Below are 18,949 nucleotides of genomic sequence, written 5' to 3' on the forward strand. Positions count from 1 at the left end.
TTTCTTACCTCTCCAGCTCTGCCTGGCGTTGGCTGCAGCAAACAGCCCTGTCTGAGCAGTCACATGTCCTGAGTGCGTGGACACAGCAACTGTAATTGTACACTTATCTCTGAGACAAAAAATAAATGAAGTTGCTATCTAATTTATTCAGATGGCTCTCAAGATGCAGCATTTCATGTATGGATTTGATTTCCAGGAACTAGAAGTAACTATGAATGCTTTGTTAGGAAAATTACTTCAGCACAAACGAGTCCTCTTGTTTTTCCTTTTCCAGCCGTAGTAACTAATAGCTTAAGATATAAGATAAATTATAAAGTATTTTGTAATTAATATTTTAATTTACTAAGAAGAGAGCTAAATGGTGACTAGACTTCTCTTCCCCTTGATAATAATGAACGCAGGCAGTTTCAAATGAAGGAGAGCAGCCAGGAGTTTAATACCTTTGATTAAGAACATGTTTCCACAGTGGCTATTATGTTCCTATTTAAAAGAGCAAAACAAAACTCAGGCTTATTTTATTTTGCAACTGCAGGGGGTCCTATGACATCAAAAGAAGACGAGAAAATGTTTAAGGATAATTAAAGGCAATTTGCCTCATCGGGATTTTTTCCTCCTCCCTTTTTCTCTTCCCCGTCTTCTCCCCACAATACTTGCTAATTGCTGCTTCAGAGACCTGAGGATTTTTTTCTTTTTCCCTTCAAGAAACTCGCCTATTTGGCTGTTGTCCACACTTATAATTGACTGCATAAATCAGTGAATCTCCATTAGTTCATTTAAAAAACAGAACATGAGTTACTCCCTGTCTTATCATGCTGGCTAGTTAGACATTAGGCAAGCTAAAGGCAAGAAATGAATTACACGTGTTAATTCATTTCATCTCTGAAAGAATGTCATGATGTCCCTGTAACTGAATAGGAAACCAGAGTAGCTTGATTGGGGTCCCACTGCTTAGGGTGAGCTTGGAACTCTAAGCTTTGTTTCCACTCTATTACCTCTTTAAGTTAAGGCTTCCCTGTTTCTTTATTCATTTAAAAACTTTCTATTTAGAATTTTCATTCATTCCTTCGATTTGAATGCCCCGACCAGCATTTAAGCCTATAACGCTTAGGTTGCAAAGAGGGAACTTGGTGACTCTCAGAAAAATGAATTGTGGAAAGTCATTCACAGCAGCTTCCCCCAGGGACTGAGGAAACTCAGTCACCTCTGGAAAAATTTTAGCTAAAGTTTTAAAGTAACAGAACTCAGGGTAGGAACTGAGCGCCTAAAATGAGAAGGGTTTTAATTTGACATTATGCTTTCAACTCTGGAAGTTGATAGTAAAGGGCATCACACTCCAGATAAAGTGACTTCCTGGGAAAAGGAATGATCCGTAAATGTTTGACCTCAAAGTTTGCACAGGTTTTCTTTAAACTCAGATGAATTGAACAATGTGGACAAAAGTGTCATCTGCTGAGTAAGTGTAGAAAGAATGATGCTGAATTTAATAAAGGATTGAGGTGTGTGTTATGGGTGGGAAACCCCACAATGGCCATGAGTCTAGGATAGGGTGTTTGTACCGACTGCACATTTGTTCTTTGGCTAGAAAAAATATTGGGGAAAAGTGGGGGGAAATCTCAATCTGATTGAATATGTGAGCCTCTGAGTAGTGAGAAGTGGTTTAATTCATCTTCCCAGTTTGCTTACTGCCAATAACTCTCTGCCATCCCCAAAAGTACAACGGTGTGCGCACTCCTGACCAGTGTGTGCGTAGAGTTTAGGTTTTTGCGATTTTCTATTTTTGTTTTTATAGCTTTGATTTTCAAGTACACTTTACACATAAAAATAGCCAAATATTTGCATATGAAGCAGATTTTCTCCAAGTTCTCATTTCAAAAAAAATTAAAACAGGATAATAGAGATAAAGAAAGGCTTTGGAAAATAGCATAGAAAAGAGGATTGGAGAGTGCCCTTGGGGTTAGCCTAACCTCCTTAGATTCTAAGGATAATAAGGTAGGGCATAACTTTTAGCTTGAACATCGTCAAAGAGAAAGAAAGCAAAGTGAACCAGATTCTAGCTCTGTTCCTCTGCCACCCTTTATTCTATGCCCAGAGAGATGGTTTCAATCCCTAGAATCATGTAAAACATTTTATATCCTGGAAATTCTACTTAGTTTCTGACTGTATCAAAGTTAACCCAACCTTATTTTAAAGAAATATTCAAGAAACTGGAATTAGTTAGAATTGGAGGTGAACATGTGTATTGAGAAATTAAGATACTCTTTGAATGATAAACTGCAAATGAAATAGAAAATTATGAAGTTTGAGTTAATCTGAAGTCACGTGCATCCTAGGTTTGACATGGTTTTGGAGAAAACTATCTTTAAGCAGAGTGGTGGATCCAGCCCTGCATACCAGCTATTTTCTTGTCCTTATTTCCAGCACCATCACTATGATTCTCCTCCTTACTTACTAGGCAGTAGCCACACTGGACATTGTTATGTTCTTCCACATTGCCAGGCTCTTTCACACCCAGCCCTGGCACTCACCATGTCTTCAGCTTAAGATATTTTTCTTGGATCCTTCCAATTCACTTTTGGGATAAGCTTCTGCTCATCTGTCAGATGACTAATTAAAACGTTTCTTGTTTTGTTCTCATACTACTTTATATTTTTCTTTATAGGACATATAAACATAATTGAAAATCACTTGTGTAATTCCTGCTTTAATATCAGTCTCTCCTTACATATTATGAGTTATAAGAATAGAGGCTGTAATTATCTTATTTACCATTATATAGTAGTCCTAGGCCATAGCCAGACCTTAACAAATTGTTGTACGAATGAATGTATGAATGACATTGGACTTCAAAAAGAGGATGAATACTGAGCTGCTCAGCAACTGATGTAGAAGTCACATCTCAGTATTGCGAATGAGCTAGCCTAGGATTTGAAATGCCAAAAATAGAGGAGCAAGTGTCGAACAGATACTGAGTGGTGAGGGGCACTGGGGAGACCAAAAATCAAGCAACGGTGATTATCTGATATTGAAGCAGAGAACAAAAACGAAGGTTTACCTGGGATGACTACCTGACAAGTGATGGAAGGGGTCTGGTATGCTAAACTAGTTTTATGGTAGCTAAAAAAAAAAAAAAAGTTTTTTTTTTTTTTTGAAAGTTCCTGGTATCAAACATGCTACTTATGGTAACACAAGTCTGTCAGTGAACTAATTTCTTGATCTGTGACAAGGCTAGGGGATATGGATTCAGTGCTATCTGTCCACACGCAGAGAATGCACTATTTCTCATCCTTCTGGATTTCTCTGATACCTGACATTCCACAATATTCTCCAGGAAATTTTCTCTGAGTCATGTACCTTTTCCTTATAACCTCATAGTGCCCTCTCCATCTATCATTGCATATATTTACCTATTTATTTCCTCTACTAGACTGCAAGCTTCTTAATAGCGGTGATTTTTTAATTTGTCTTTATATTTCCGTGACTGGCTCAGTGCCTTGAATTAGACACCTGAGTAATATTTGGCAAATTCAATGGAATTAAACTTGTTTTATTTAAATTCTTGTTTCCTTTTACCAAGTAAATACATTCGTTGAGAAATGGTTAAAGGTATATTCATGTAAGGAGCCTAGCAGAGTAGGTCATGTAGTCAGACAATAAAGTTTGTTGTTTGTTTAACTTTAGTTATAGATACTTTGGTTAACTTTAGTTATAGATATTTTGACAGATTGATGCAAAAATCACCTCATCTCTGCAATGTGACTTTGCAGCATCTCCCATCATGAGATGGAGTCTCTTTACCCAATACTTGAAACTTGGCTGGCCTTGGAATTTGCTTTGGCCAATAGAATATGACAGAAATGATGTTGTGCTCTTTCCATGCCTTGATTTTCCCTCTGCTCCCTTGAAACTCTTTCATGCTTTATGAACAAGTCTAGACAGTCCTTCCAGATGAAGCCATCCTAGACCAACTAGTTCCCAGCTGACCACAGATGCATTGATTGAGCTCAGCCAAGACCAGAACTGCTCACATTGCTGACTTGCAGAATTTTGAGCTAAATAAATGGTTGTTGTTTTAAATTGTTACATTTTGAGGTTATTATGTAGCAGAAGTTAATTATTGTAGATATGTTAATTTTATTAGGTTAAGTTAAAATAGCTGATACTATATTTTGCTAAGAAGATGGGTAGTGAGATCTGATCCATGAATAGAGCATATCTTGGAAAGGACAGCCAGAGGCCCTTTCTCTAATGACAGGACAATTTGTAAGCTCCTCAGCGATAGGAGAATGATGTTGGGGAAAACCTGGAATGTGACTATCTAATAGAGATGAAGCTTAAAAATGAAGGGTCTAAGTTACTTGAAATAGGAAGATCTAGTTCTTGCTTCTGCTATCAATGAAAATGAAGGCTCACAAGTATGATGAGTCTGGTTCTGTATCGTATATAAGTTTGGACCCCACGATACCACTATTCAAGGGCTGTGTGGGACATATATTAATTTGGCCCACTGATGTGGGTTAACCTCTTTTTTTTGTGTGTTCTGTCTGAAACCACTCTCTGCATTGAATTATTTGTGTCCATGTCTGTCTCCCCTATTGGATTGCAATCATTATGATTGTAAGGACCCGATCTCATTCCTTTTTATATTCTCAGCTCTGGCACAGGGTCTGGCACATTGATATTTCTCAAGAAATACCTGTTGAATGAATCCATGATGACAAACCAATTGGGTACATTGTGAACAGTTTTACAAAAAAACTATCTGTAGGATTCTAGAAAATCTGATGATTCTTGATTTAAGTTATCGGAATCAACTGAGCATTTTGTCTGTGTTGTGGAAACATATCCCACTTATTAATAATTGTGGAATGCCTACTATGTGCATTACTCTAAGTACCTTTCACGTAGAAATCCTTTAATACTCCCAAGGATCCTATGATGTTGGTCTTGTTGCCCTCCGTTTATTGATGAGGAGACTGAAACAGGAAGAAGTTTAAAAACTGATCCAAGATTCCATAGCTGCCAAGAGGACCAGCCAAGATATGAGTCTGGCTCTAGCCTATGTTCTCAGCTACTATAATACAACTGTCTCTAAATGCACACAAGAACGTCCTCGTATGAAAGTAGTCAGAAAATTTGTATTAGCGAGCAGCGACAGAAGAGCATTCTCTTGTACAGTGCATAAGATTTCATACATATGTGTACTCAAAACATGGTTGGAATGTTCCAGTAAATGATGAGATTTCTCCCCAGCAATGTGGAAAGGGGGATATCTATGTTCCTTAGCAATAAAAAGAAGTACTACTAGGAACTTGTCAGTGTTGCTTGTTTGTTCTTTCAGGTATGGAAAGTCCTAGTGAGGTTAGACAGGGGCACGGAACCCTCTCCCATAGTCCCCTTTGTGACATTCCTCGTGCCTGGAAAGTGACCCTGGGCTCTTGCACCACTGTGATTCTGGGAAAAGCCCATTGAGTGGGGCTTTTGGGGAGGAAGAAGAGGGGGCAAGGAACCCTTGAAGGTGAAACTGCAGTGCTGGGTGCCTGTCCTTGACCCGGTCCCTTTCAGGAATGCAGGAGTGGAGAGGGGCGCCTGGTGGGTGGGCTCTTAGATCACGTGACTTCTTTGCTCCTTAGCAGAGTGTGGAGTCGGGTGAATCTCTCTCTCTTTCTCTCTCAACAAATCCAGGGACAGAGTGTCATTCTGAGGGATTGCTTTACCTTTGTGAGTGCTGAATACGACTGGGACAGTGAATGGTCGGCAAAGGCTTGGGAATCCCTGTAATTATGAAACTGCAGCAGGCACTACAGGGACATTCAGCAAATTTCGATTCTGGAAAACAAAACTAGCTCTTTGGACTTACCCTAATAACAGAGTAGAAAATCGGTCTCTAGTATTTGGGGGTTACCTCCGCGGGGCTTCAGGTTGTGCTGTGCCAGTAGGCACCAGTATGACTGAGTTGATCTTAGGCAGTTTGATTGGTCTGTACCTGTGCCACACTGGCTGTTTTATATGGTAAATGTCACCCATGACCTTAGGAGAAGAAAGAATGTTCCCAAAATAGAACTAGTTCTATGAGACTATATTGAGACCTAGTCTTTGTTGCACTCCTAAAATTTTTTTCATAATTATTCTAGCTTCACTGTAGGAAGGTAATAAACATCAAAACTAGCATAGTCAATGATCCCTTTCCAGAGATATGACCAGACAAACCTCCTTTCACTGGGATCCTGGGGAAAGTACATTCCCAGGTGGGGAGAGGAACATTAAACCATGTGTCACTCATTCTGCAAGAATGAAAATGTTGGTTTCCCTGGCTGTAATAATTTAGAGATTAAATATTGGACATGTGACTGCAGGAAGGCTGTGATTTGTTTCCTAAATCATAAAATCTCGTTTCCATTTCTCATCCTGTATGTATCTCCTTTGGAAAGCTGTATAACTTGTCCAACTTGCCATTGTGTAGAATTGTGTCAGTGAGTCTGTGGGCCTCTCAATACATCATGTCAAATAGAGACAGCCTTCATAAGCCAATGCCCCCCCGGCCACAATCCCCCACCTGGCCACAATCCCCAGGAAAAAACTATGCTTTGTTGCATGAGATTGGAAGCTTCAAAATCGGTCTTGGCTATTTTCTATTACTTAGGTCCTTCTAACTTTCCCTTAGCTATTGTAGAAAAGTTGTCTTTGCTAGACTAACCAGCTTCTGGTGCCCTGAAACTTTATCAGAGGGAATACCCTCTAATCATTTTCAATTGTGTGGCAGTTTGGGACCTGACTTCTGATCACCTGTAATACTCAGAACCATGACTGCCTTTTATTTCCTGCCTGCTTGTCACATCTTACTTATAGGAATAGAGTATTTGTAGCTTGCAGAATCTCAAACCTGACCAAGTGATGGATGTACTGTAGATGATTAATCCATATCTTTATGTAGTTTTGAGTCTATTCCTTTTCAATTGTTTTCTGCTGAGGGTTAAACAATTAATTGAATGACTGCTAAGACTTGAGTCTGAGCCCTAATACTTTTCCTACGTGTTTGGGTCTACATTCTCTCTCTTTTTTTAAAAGAAGATGTTGGGGGTAGGAGTTTATTAATGAATTAATTAATTTTTGCTGTGTTGCATCTTCGTTTCTGCGCGAGGGCTTTCTCTAGTTGTGGTAAGCGGGGGCCACTCTTCATGGCGGTGCGCGGGCCTCTCACTATGGCAGCCTCTCTTGTTGCGGAGCACAGGCTCCAGACGCGCAGGCTCAGTAGTTGTGGTTCACGGGCCTAGTTGCTCCGCGGCATGTGGGATCCTCCCAGACCAGGGCTCGAACCCGTGTTCCCTGCATTAGCAGGCAGATTCTCAACCACTGCGCCACCAGGGAAGCCCGAGTCTACATTCTCTTGAACCTGCTAATGGTCAGATGGGCTATTATTATAGACGAAACAAAACAAAAAACTCCATATAAACTGACAATATACAGTCTAGTTAAACATGTCGTTATGATCAGAGAGTGCTCTCTCTCTCTGTGTCTCTCTGTCTCTTTTGGGTCTTAGAGGCTGTTTAATCATACTCCTTAGCTCCTGGCAGACAAATTAACATCTGTGTGGTGCGGAGACTCACATATTTGTTTGTTTCAACTTTATCCCCTTTTATCTCTACTCCACCCATTCCCCTCAGAACAGAGGCAGCCAGAATGGAAGGGTTTCCAGAGCCTTAGTTCAGAAATCTTACCCCCAGGTTCTGGGACCTTGAAAATGGCGTGTAGGATAGGCTAAATGGGACTCAGCAAATTTTCTTGTGTCATTGGATCTTTTAATGAAAAGTATTTGTTCTATTGTCATAGGCAACAATTTTGACTTGCATCTTTTTGTTTCATATTGTGTTTTTACATTTTTAAATTCATGTAAATATTATTGGATGATTTGTATCTCATTTTGTTTCTTTTTTCTCTTTCTTTCTTTTTTGGATCCATCCATGTTGCCATGGCCAAATCTCATATATTGTTTCTAATTGCCACATGGTACTCCACACTGTGCATACAGGACACATGACTTATCTACTTTCCCAGGGGTGAACTCAGGTTCCTTCCAATATCCTCTCCCCCAGTCACAACCTAGGTAAATAAGTTTACTAATTAACTAATGGGTTTTCCTCTTTAATGTGTCTTTCTTATGTCTATGGCTAAAGCTGAATATGAGATAAATTTTAGTTTTGTTTTAGTTATTTTTTACCCTTAAAAAAGATCCTTTAATATTTTATATAAAGCTCCATAGTATAAAGGTGACTTATAGATTAGTCATGCCCTTTCCTTAAAATTGATCTGTTTTCTTGCTTAAATTTACAATTATCATAGTTTTCCGTTGTGCTCACTGGGTGATGTATATGTTTGACAGGATAACTCAGTTTGTGTTTTTGTCATGGTAACGGTACCATTTATATAATTCAAAATGAAAGTTAAAAAAATTCAATATTACAATAGTTAGTGAAAATCTTAGTAGGGTGTAAGCACCATTAAAAAAAATCCTGTGTGTGACAGAAATAGAATGAGTAGAAGATCTGTTTTTCACATATTTTTCTTTGTCTTGAAGAACCCATCTGGCAGCAGTGCCATGGTGGCTAAACCTGTGGTTCAATACTTTCCTACCTTCTTGAATACTAAGCCAACACTGAACTGAAAATGATGAGTATAGCTTTATTCATAAAAAAACAAAAAAGTTTTTTCACAAGGCTATTTTGGAGAGGAATCCATGGCTGCGAGACTGTCTCACCCAAAGATATCTTCTGAGCTAAGCTTCCAGAGGTGAGTACAGAGCACATGGGGTCATATGCTCTTCAGCAACTTTGGCTGTGGTGAATTATATTATAACTATGTGCCAGACCAAATCAACCGTGTATAGACTGAGTTGTGATCTATCAAGGAGTCTGTATGAGAATTTGGTCCCAAAGAGGTGCTACATTTAGAAAATGATTAACTAAACCAATTAGATGACCTGTTTGGGGGCTCTTGAAGCATACAGAAAGACACTCAAAATGGAATAGGAAGAAGCAGCTGATAGAGAAAGTAGTTAAAAAGGGAATAATAGATTGACTTAATTTCTGTGGATTTCTAGAAGAGATTTCAGTTTTATTTAGACCTAATTGAATATTGAGACAGTTTTCTGTGTGTGATTCTCTTCCTAGAATATAAATTTTTTAAAAAAACCCAAACAATCCCAAATAAAAGCATACAAGAAGCCAAAAACCAAAGTTGAAAGCAGTAATAAGAATGAAGTAGATTCTAACTTTAATTTATATTGTATGTATAAGTAAGTAAAGAGGTTATTGAACCAATAAAAATATATTGGAGCTCTGAGTGGCTATAAAGGGAATGACAGCTCTGATTGTGTCCATGTGTTTAAAATGGAAGGAATGATTCACAACTGATTTTTCCAATACAGTAGCTATTGAACTTTGCACTTGGGCCACTATAAAATGCTGATGGCAAATATCCATGAACTCCACTATGTTTTACTGCCTTCTTTGTAGTTAGGTTATATGATGAGTTCTGGTCAATGGCCTGTGGAAGGACATGATATGTGTCACCTTCTGACTATGATACTCACGATCAGTTGTGAATTCTTTCTTCTCTCTCTTTGCCTATCTTGGAGGCCCTGGAAGCCATGTGCTGAGATGGTGAAGCCACAAAATAGAACCTGGAAGAATCCATGATTCACTGCTGGGAAGTGAGCTGCCCTGGAGAGTATCTAGACTTGCAGAAGGCTTGTGAGAACGGATAATAAATTTTATGTGTAAAGTGACTGAGATTCTTGTGGTTGCTTTTTACTGCCAGACTCGTACTGGGTAGGATTTGAATCTGGCCAATCTATTTTACTAGAAGTATTACAACTTTTCCCACCACAGTATATTTGCTTAAACAAAGTGGAAGGCTCTGAGATAGAAGAGTCTCAGCTTTGTCATCTCAAAAAATGGGGAGACACTTTATAAGAGTGTTACAAAAGCTAAATGAGGTAACCGTTTTAAAATGTAGCTTTTATTTTTATTCATATGTGGTGGGGGCCAACAGATCAGGAGATGACTGCCACTGAAAGGATATCTTGTTACAATTCCCAAGAGGAGCAGGGGAACCACACTATGAGGGCCAAATGGGGAAGCACCAGGGTTGGCCAGGCAGCAGAGGGAATGAGGGGAGAATGTGGGCAAGAGCCTTTATTGTTGCTTCAGCTGGAAGACATGTACAAGGCAGAGTGAGCAGGCTGTCTAGTTCAAAAAATTTCAGCAGGCTCTGGGGTATAGGAACTGTCTTTAGTTGTACTGATTCTGGGGTGAATAGGTAGTGGGATAGTAGACTGGTGTGTGGGAGAGTCTGATAAAGGAGGTGGTTGGGGGCAGGGACTCTGAATTGATTTATTTGCATATGAAAGGTGAGTCATTTATGACCTCTAGGAATTGGCTAGCCCTCGGAGGGGCAGTCTCTTCATGTGTCAAAGCATTAGAATAGAAAGACATGCTTAATAAAATATCATATAGGAAAATACCTGAGTGTCTGACCCAGAGTAGCAGCATGGAGATGAATTCAAAAGCAGGTTGAATGGGAGCAAGTTGGAGACCTAGGAGAACAGGTAGAGGCATTTACAGGATGCACCATCAATCCAGTCTACTTCTACAATGCAAAGAAATTCTTCAAAAATGTGTTGTTAATCATGTCACTTCCTTTTTTTAAAAACCTAAATTAGTTCATGCTCTTCTCCTTGTTTGTGTCACTCTAAACTCCACATTTGTCAGCATCAAAGCTGCTTGTTTTGAAAGGCTCGCAAGTGACATTTCTTCTGGGAGAACTTCCCTTAGTCCCACCCATCCCATCCTCATCCTGTGTCCCCTTCCCCAAGGGGGAACTTCAGTGAGGCAGCTTGGACCATGGGTGATTCACAGAGAGGACCTCAGGGTGGGCAATCTGTAGTCCTCAGGCCCAGAAGCTAGGAAATGGGAGCCTCAGCACAGAGGGGCTGCCACAGCATTGATTGCACACATTGTTCCTAGAACTTAGGCAGTTCTAATAAATATCTTCAGCACTATCTCTAGGATTTGTAAATGTTGTCCCGCAGACTGTTCAGAGAAACAGACTTTTTTGATACAAAGGGCTGGAAATCACTAGAAAACAGAGAGAGTTAGAAAGACAGCAGATTCTATTACCTAGATCTACTGTTTGCCGTGTTCAGGGCCCTCTGAAATAATTGTGACTACAAAATATCATTAAACTTACATGTCGGTTGGATCCACCCACATATCTGCTTCTTATATTTTTCTAGCTCTTTCCTTCTCCGTTTCTTCAATATAAAATGTGGAGTTTTGAACACATGATCTATAAAATCCCAGACAGTTTTAATAAAATTCTGATTACATAAAATTTTTCTCCTTTTGAATCCCTGCCCTTACCAACTGGCTCAGAGAACAGAATCTTGGTCTAATCCAAAGATGTTTTTTGCCCACAAACAACTATTCCAAGATGCAAGAAATACCTAAAAAGAAAAAGGAACAATTGCAATAAATATGAGTTCCTTTACATCACAGATCTCTTTTAAACTAAAAGATTAAATTAAGACTTATTTTAACTTTATAGAAAATTTGGAATATAGAAAAAACAAAAGAAAACAACTATCTTAACTAATCTCTTAACATTTAATTGTATTTCTACTTTTTATATTTTTTACTTTCTGCTTATTTTTACTTTCTAATTATAGTCATATAGTTATGCAATTTTGCATCCTATTTTTTTTCATTTAACATTGAATATCCAAAGCATTCCCACATGTATTGAATGTTCTTTGTAATTAAATTTAAATATCTCTATATTATTTCAAACAAAATGAATTAGAACTTACTTAACACTTTTAATTTGGGAGATTTCTCATATTATTATTTTTTAAAATTTATGCTTAATTGATATAGCTTTTTCCACAACTTTTTTCTAAAGTTTGGATGATGTCTTAAGATAGAATCCCAGAAATAGAAAATGAAGCAGGTTTCAAGGTCAAGGGAAAGCAGTTAGGATGATCAGAGCAAGAGAAGAGACCAAATCTGGAAAGATATTGGTTTATTAACAGGGACCACCTTCTTCTTTATGTCAGATTAAGGACAACATTTATTAACGACTAGACCACATTCTGATTGTTTCAGAAGGTCCAGTATTGGCAGTAAATACCATAAAAATTAATAAAAAAGAAAAGAAAAGAAGGAAAGGAGGGAAGGAGGAAGAAAGTGTAAAAGAATGAACAAACTTGGGTTATTCTTACACATTTATGGGTTTTGTAAATTGATCTTTTATTTTCCTCCCTAATGAAATGATATTTACCTCATCTGGGGGGAACATCGTCAGACAATATCTCTTTATACTCTATTGCGAAAGTCTTGGTGTGGTGAACAGAGAGGTAGATTATGGAAGTCATTCCTCGCCTCAGGCAGAATATTATTATTCTAATATGTGGTTTGGATCTGGAGTGTGAAATTCTCCTTCATTGGAGATTTAGAGGAGAATGGAATGTTGTTTCATTTGGGAAACACAGTTTTGGAAGAAGCATGATGAACTCTTCAAAACAAAGCTTCTTCCACTATTAAACATTAAAAAAAAAAACTAAATGAAAAGGGCAAACTCTTAGATTGTATCTTGTATTTTTTTTCTTTTATCAAAACTGTACTTTTTTTGAAGGATATCTATATCCTCATTTCTCAGTTTCCTCATTTCTCTGCCTCTTGTATTTCTGTTTGGCAAGGGTGACCAGCAATAGCAGATAACCTTTGAAAAATAGCCTAGGAAAATTTCCAGGGTGCCTAGCCATAGATAATTTCAGGGACTCCCTCTGCCTAACTGGTATAAATAACAGATTAAACCCAGGGCCACTGAGTAATGTCTAATTGCTTTTGGGCATAACTCGACCAAGGAATAAACACTCCTATCAGGATTTGGACTTGGTGTTCATGGATGCACTATTTCTTCTGCATAAATATTCTCAAATTCAGGTTAATGCAAGTCAGCCCAGAGAAGTAAAATCAGTATCAGAAAAAAAAAAAAAAAAAAAGTAACGGTCAACTACTGTTGCTGGTGATCATCCAACCATCGACTGTTCCATTCTGTGGCTCTTAGAGGGATGGTTGACTTAGGCGGGCTAAGAAAAGCAGGCAGCATGATTGTGAATCCTTTTTCTGCAGCTGCAGGTAAGTTCCTCTGTGTGCAGTACCTAATCAGCTAATCTCTTAGAGAAGCGGTCGCCAACGTTTTTGGCACCAGAGACCAGTGTTGTGGAAGACAATTTTTCCACGGATGGGGGTGGTGGTGGATGGTTCAGGAGGTAATGCGAGCGATGGGGAGCCGCAGATGAAGCTTTTCTTGCTAGCCCGCCTGCAGCTCACCTCCTGCTGTGCGGCCCAGTTCCTAACAGGTTGTGGACCTGTGGTGGTCCGTGGCCCAGCAGTTGGGGACCCCTATCTTAGAGGATCAGTTTACAGCTCTGTAAAAATGGGCCTAACAGGGCTTCCCTGGTGGCGCAGTGGTTGAGAGTCCACCTGCCGATGCAGGGGACATGGGTTCGTGCCTCGGTCCGGGAAGATCCCACATGCCGCGGAGCAGCTGGGCCCGTGAGCCATGGCCGCTGAGCCAGCGTGTCCGGAGCCTGTGCTCCACAATGGGAGAGGCCAGAACAGTGAGAGGCCTGCGTACCACAAAAAAAAAAAAAATGACCTAACAATACTAACTGACCTCTGAAGTGATTTGGTGGAGTACTAATAAAAATTATGGGAAGCAAACATCAAGTGCTAGACAAACATTTAAGGATAATTTTCTCTTATTTAATGGTTTTGAATTACAGGGCTTTTCTCTGTTTTCTGACTGAACATTTCCTTTTCTGCACCCTCCTTTGTACGCCACGTGCAGTGCCGGTGAGACTAGCTGGACTTTTTGTGTTGGAGACACCTGCTCTTGCTCTGTAATGCCCATAGTCTGCAACCTATAACGTGCCCACGAATATCTAATTCACTATTACAAAACTTTCTGGAGTGTACATTTTCAATAGAGCAGGCAATAAAGGCACAACTATCCACATACTTTGCCACCTGTATGAATAACTCTAGAAAGATACTTGAAACTGGTAATATCACATTTGAAATCATTTGGATTCTTGGAAGCGCTTGTTTCTGAAGTGTTCATTGATTCATTTATTTAACAATTACATATTGAGCTACTATTTGTATTCTCTGCTTTTCGGTTATGGGAATTAAGGATATAGCAGTAAAGAAGAGAAGGAAGGTCTATGCTCTTAGTTGGGAAATGTATACATAACCAAGTAAACAAATTATACAACAGTGTTTTTAAAAAAAGTCATAAGTGCTATAGAGATAGTAAAGTTGGGTTGTATGGGACCCTATGGAAAGGAGAGCTACTTAGATTTGGTGGTTAAGGAAGGCTCTTTGAGTGGTGGCAGCTGCTCTGAGACCTGAATGATAAGAAAACATAAGCCATCAGATGAGAAATTTCCATCTGCTGCCACCACCACATCTATCCATCTCGTGAACTCTGCCCTCCTCTCTGGTGCTATTGATGAACTCCCCCTGCTTGTCTGCCTCACCTGTCAACTGGATTCCATCCTCTTCCCTACTTAAGGGAATCACACAGCAATTATTTCTTTGCTCTACCGCAAAACCAAAATTTCACTTTCTAATGGTTCGTTCTCATTGATACATAAGCATATTGTGTGATTTTTTTCTATCTTAAAAAAATACTCTGACTCAATGTCCCTCTCCAGTTACCATCTCAATTATCCACTCCTTTTTACTGGAGATTTCTTACAATCTGTCCTCTTTGTCTTTGCCACTCCACTTTTAGAGCCACTCCAATCATGTTTTCACCCTCAGCACTCACTAAAACAGCTCTTATCAAGTTCACTGATAATCACGCTGTTAATAAAGTCATCGGTTAACTATCTAAACCTGACCTATCGGGCTTCCCTGGTGGCGCAGTGGTTGAGAGTCCACCTGCCGATGCAGGAACATGGGTTCGTGCCCCGGTCCGGGAAGATCCCATGTGCCGCGGAGAGGCTGGGCCCGTGAGCCATGGCCGCTGAGCCTGCGCGTCCGGAGCCTGTGCTCCACAACGGGAGAGGCCACAACAGTGAGAGGCCCGTGTACCGCAAAAAAAAAAAAAAAAAAAAAGAGATTCTCAATAAATCTGACCTATCATTAGCTGACAGAGTTGATCATGTTCCTTCTTGAAACACCTGCTACACTTGAAATACAGGCTCCCACACTAGCCAGGATGCCTGCCCACCTCACTGTCTGCCCACCTCACTGTCTGCTTCTTCCTATGTCCTCTCATAGCTTCCTTTCCTCTCCTCTCCTCTAGATTATGGAGTTCTCCCTCTGTAGCTCAATTCTCACACTTTTTCTCTTCTTCATCTATATTCACCGCATAGGTAATTTCATGGATTAAATCCCATCTCTATATTAGTGATTCCCTAATTTATTTCTCCAGCCTGGAGGCTAACACTCATATCCAAATGGTTACCTGATACATCCAAATGCAAGCCTAATAGTCTTTCAATTTAACACATCCAAAAAATCCCTGTGGCCTTAGAAAATGACTCTTCCTTTTCACCTAAAGGGGAAACATGGGAGAAGGAACAGTTTTACAATAGAAAATAAAGCATTCAGTTTTGGGCCGTTGTCTCCAGGGTCATTGGTCACGTTGGGCAAAAGTTCAAGAGATTGTCTGGGCCAGAGTTAAAGCGTTGGGGGAATATTTCTGATTTTCACAGCAGTACAGCTGTCAGAGATACGATTTTTGTTCTTTCACTGGCTATCTACCAGTGTGATCTTTGGAAACTTGTAAAGAGCAAAAATTTTCTGTTTGTTTGTTTTTGGTGTGTTTATATTCCATTTTTGTAATAGCCTGTGTCATTTGGGAGAGACAATATATGATAAATAGATATACTATTTATGTTATAATAAGCATTTATATCATTTAAGAAGTATTATATTACTCAAGAAATAATAATCCAAATAATCACTAACAATGTTATAGATATTGGAAAATCAAATATTCTGGTGATGTATCTGATATTGAAAGGCTTATAGTCTTTGAGACTATGACCTGTAGGGCAAATAGTGTTATAAACAGAACAAATAGGAGTATGTATTTCAGATATGTTATCAAGTACGATATGATATGAATAAGCTTTTGCCCTAAATAATTATATCAGGGGCTACAGTCTTATATTACTTGAGGGATTATGAAATTTGCTGTTTTAACTCAGTTTAACTAAAATATCACCTGAAATAATTCAACAGAGACAAAAAACTGTCTGATATGTCAAATTTAGATATTCTCTTCGTTCTCTGTAAAAATTAAATTGCTTTTTATTGGTTAGATTGATATTGACTATGATATTCAATTTGAAAATGTCAGGGGAAATTCAGAAAATCAAACTTGTAAGGCATACACCCCATGTAATCTGAATTAGAGAATTGTTTTGTATCTTATTTCTATTTAGTACAAAACAAAGCAAAGAACATTAACAGTTTCTTGCATGAAAGATTTAAGGTAAATAAATAAATTTCTAAATAGGTGAGCTTATTCCTTTTAATTACATTTTTTTTAAAGGGAAGAGCCTATTAAAGTGCATTGAGCTTAGAAAAAACAAAACATTTGGATACCACACTTGTGTGTTTTTTAAATGCTTCAAGTTCCCTGTTTATGAACCCAGAACAAACACAATTAAAATCATTGGGGAAAAACCCTTAAGGAGCTATTCTAAGATACATACAACTTTTAATAAGTCAACATCTGATATATTCAGGAAATGTAGCTTATAGGGACACGTGGTTTTAAGGAGATAAAATGGGGAATGAGGAAATATGGGGATAGAAAAGTTTGTGACCATTGATCAGCATATACATTACTCCTTTCATCCTTGATACCGAGTCCATGGTTTATATTTACAAAAATCTTGGCCTCTTGCCTAAATGAAGAATCACCTGCTAATCCATGTACACTGTCTAACTTTGGTCTTCTGGTAGAATCCTGATCGTGTTTGTTTTCTGGATGTCTTCCTCAACTTTCTTCTTGCTCCTCGCAGGTTTGTGAATGATTCTGAGCTCTCTTAGAAATGGTTTCTGTAGCTCTCAGCCAGCAGCGAGGACACCCAAATTTCCCTTGTGATAAATGTCTTCCTTTGTCCTCTTTAGAGCCTTCTCATCTCTGGCGCCCTCCTGGCAGCTCTCTTGACATCTGCTTCAGGCCACTGCTTCCTGTCTTAGGAGCGAAGCCTGGAATTTTGATTTCTAAAGGGATGCTTTTCATTGAAGGCAGAGTTCCTTTGTGACTTTCCTATACAATATTATCTATCTCTGGAAATGAAATCTGCATGAAAGATGAGAACAAATGAGTTAAGTGGTCTGCTTTTTCTCCTCTCTGGATCATCAGTTTTTCTCTAATTGACTGGCAAATTTGCAGATTTCGAGAGAGCTGACACTTTTGGGAAGAAGTGAGTCCCAAGTAATGACTGGCTAGAAGCCTGTCGTGGGTCAAATATGACAATATATGTTGGAAATACATAATATAAGAGAAGAACGTTCTTTCTGGGTTGTGCTTTTATTGAATTGCCATTAGCCTCTCCCACTGTCCTGTCCCACTTCTGTTTAAAGCTCTGTTTCTGAAATAGTGTCCTTCTTCTATTTTGGCTCAGAGAGTCATAGTCAAACATCATGAAAAAGCATTGGGAAATAAAAATGTCTTTAAATGAGAGGGCTAATGATCAGGGATCCAAGATTTCAAATCTCTGCCAGGAAGTGGCTTCAGACACTTGGAGCCTGAAGATGGAAAATCCTAACCTTTGGTGTCGCTTCAGCTTCTAGCAAGGAGGGAGAGAGTTCCCATAAGATGGAGCTGAGGTCACTGCAGAGTATAAAGGGTTAAGCTGACATGACGGGAAGTGACCAGCGTGCACTTCTGATCCCATCTCAGAAACAGGGTAATTAACAAATCCTGTTCCAAGTCTCTTCTCTGTCTTCGTGACTTTCTGTGCTTAATTGTAAATTATCCTTCCTTCTCTCATTTTCCATTTTCCTTGTGTCAGTGAAGCGATTCAAAGAAAAGTGCTGGGGCTGAGCTTCCCACTGAAGCAGTGCTCAGTGCCTATGAGGGCTCGCTCACACCCGGCACTGGAGCTGGTGACATTATGGAGCTTGTTAACTTCAAATCTTCTTCGTTTTACATTATTTTTGTGATACATTTTACAGAAACCCACCCCGGGGAGAGAAGGGCCAGTTGCCTCTTTATTGCACTCTAGAAGAGTCACATTAGCGTTCCAGTCTATATATTATGAAATTAAGTGGATACCCTTGGGGTTAATTCCTTGTTGTAATTGTAATGAAAAGAAACAATTTCTAACCCTCCATTTAAGATCTATAACTATTAAAATCCACTAGTCTTAGTGACTCCTGGGGCCAGTGGAATGCTTCAATGTGTATGAAAAAGGGCACTCCTACAGTGTCCAATATCAGTAATTTAAAAAATAACAACCTCCAAGTGGGAAAACTAACAAATGAGTTTTCCATTTAGCCCCTCCCTGCTGTTTATCCATGGTGTGTTATACTCATCAGCCATGTGAAATTATATGCATATTAAAATTATGGTCCTGGGTTCTAGGATTTTGGTTGGACCAGAGGTGGGGAAGGGTATAGCGTGATGCTCTTCAGGATGAAACTTAGAGGGAATTATCATAAAGGATGAAGTTGAAAAAATTGGGAAAAAGGACCACGTTTGAGGCAACCAGCACCTTTGCTTGCTCCCCCGCTGCCTCCAAAGCCTTGTCCGCTTAGAATAGTTTCAACACATGCTTTCAATTGCTAATGGATACATGTTTTGCTTTGTAATATTTAGCCTGCTATAATTCAGTTTATTGTTGGAGGCAAAAAAAAAG

This window comes from Phocoena phocoena, chromosome 1 (assembly GCF_963924675.1).
Source record: "Phocoena phocoena chromosome 1, mPhoPho1.1, whole genome shotgun sequence".
NCBI classification, from domain to species: domain Eukaryota; kingdom Metazoa; phylum Chordata; class Mammalia; order Artiodactyla; family Phocoenidae; genus Phocoena; species Phocoena phocoena.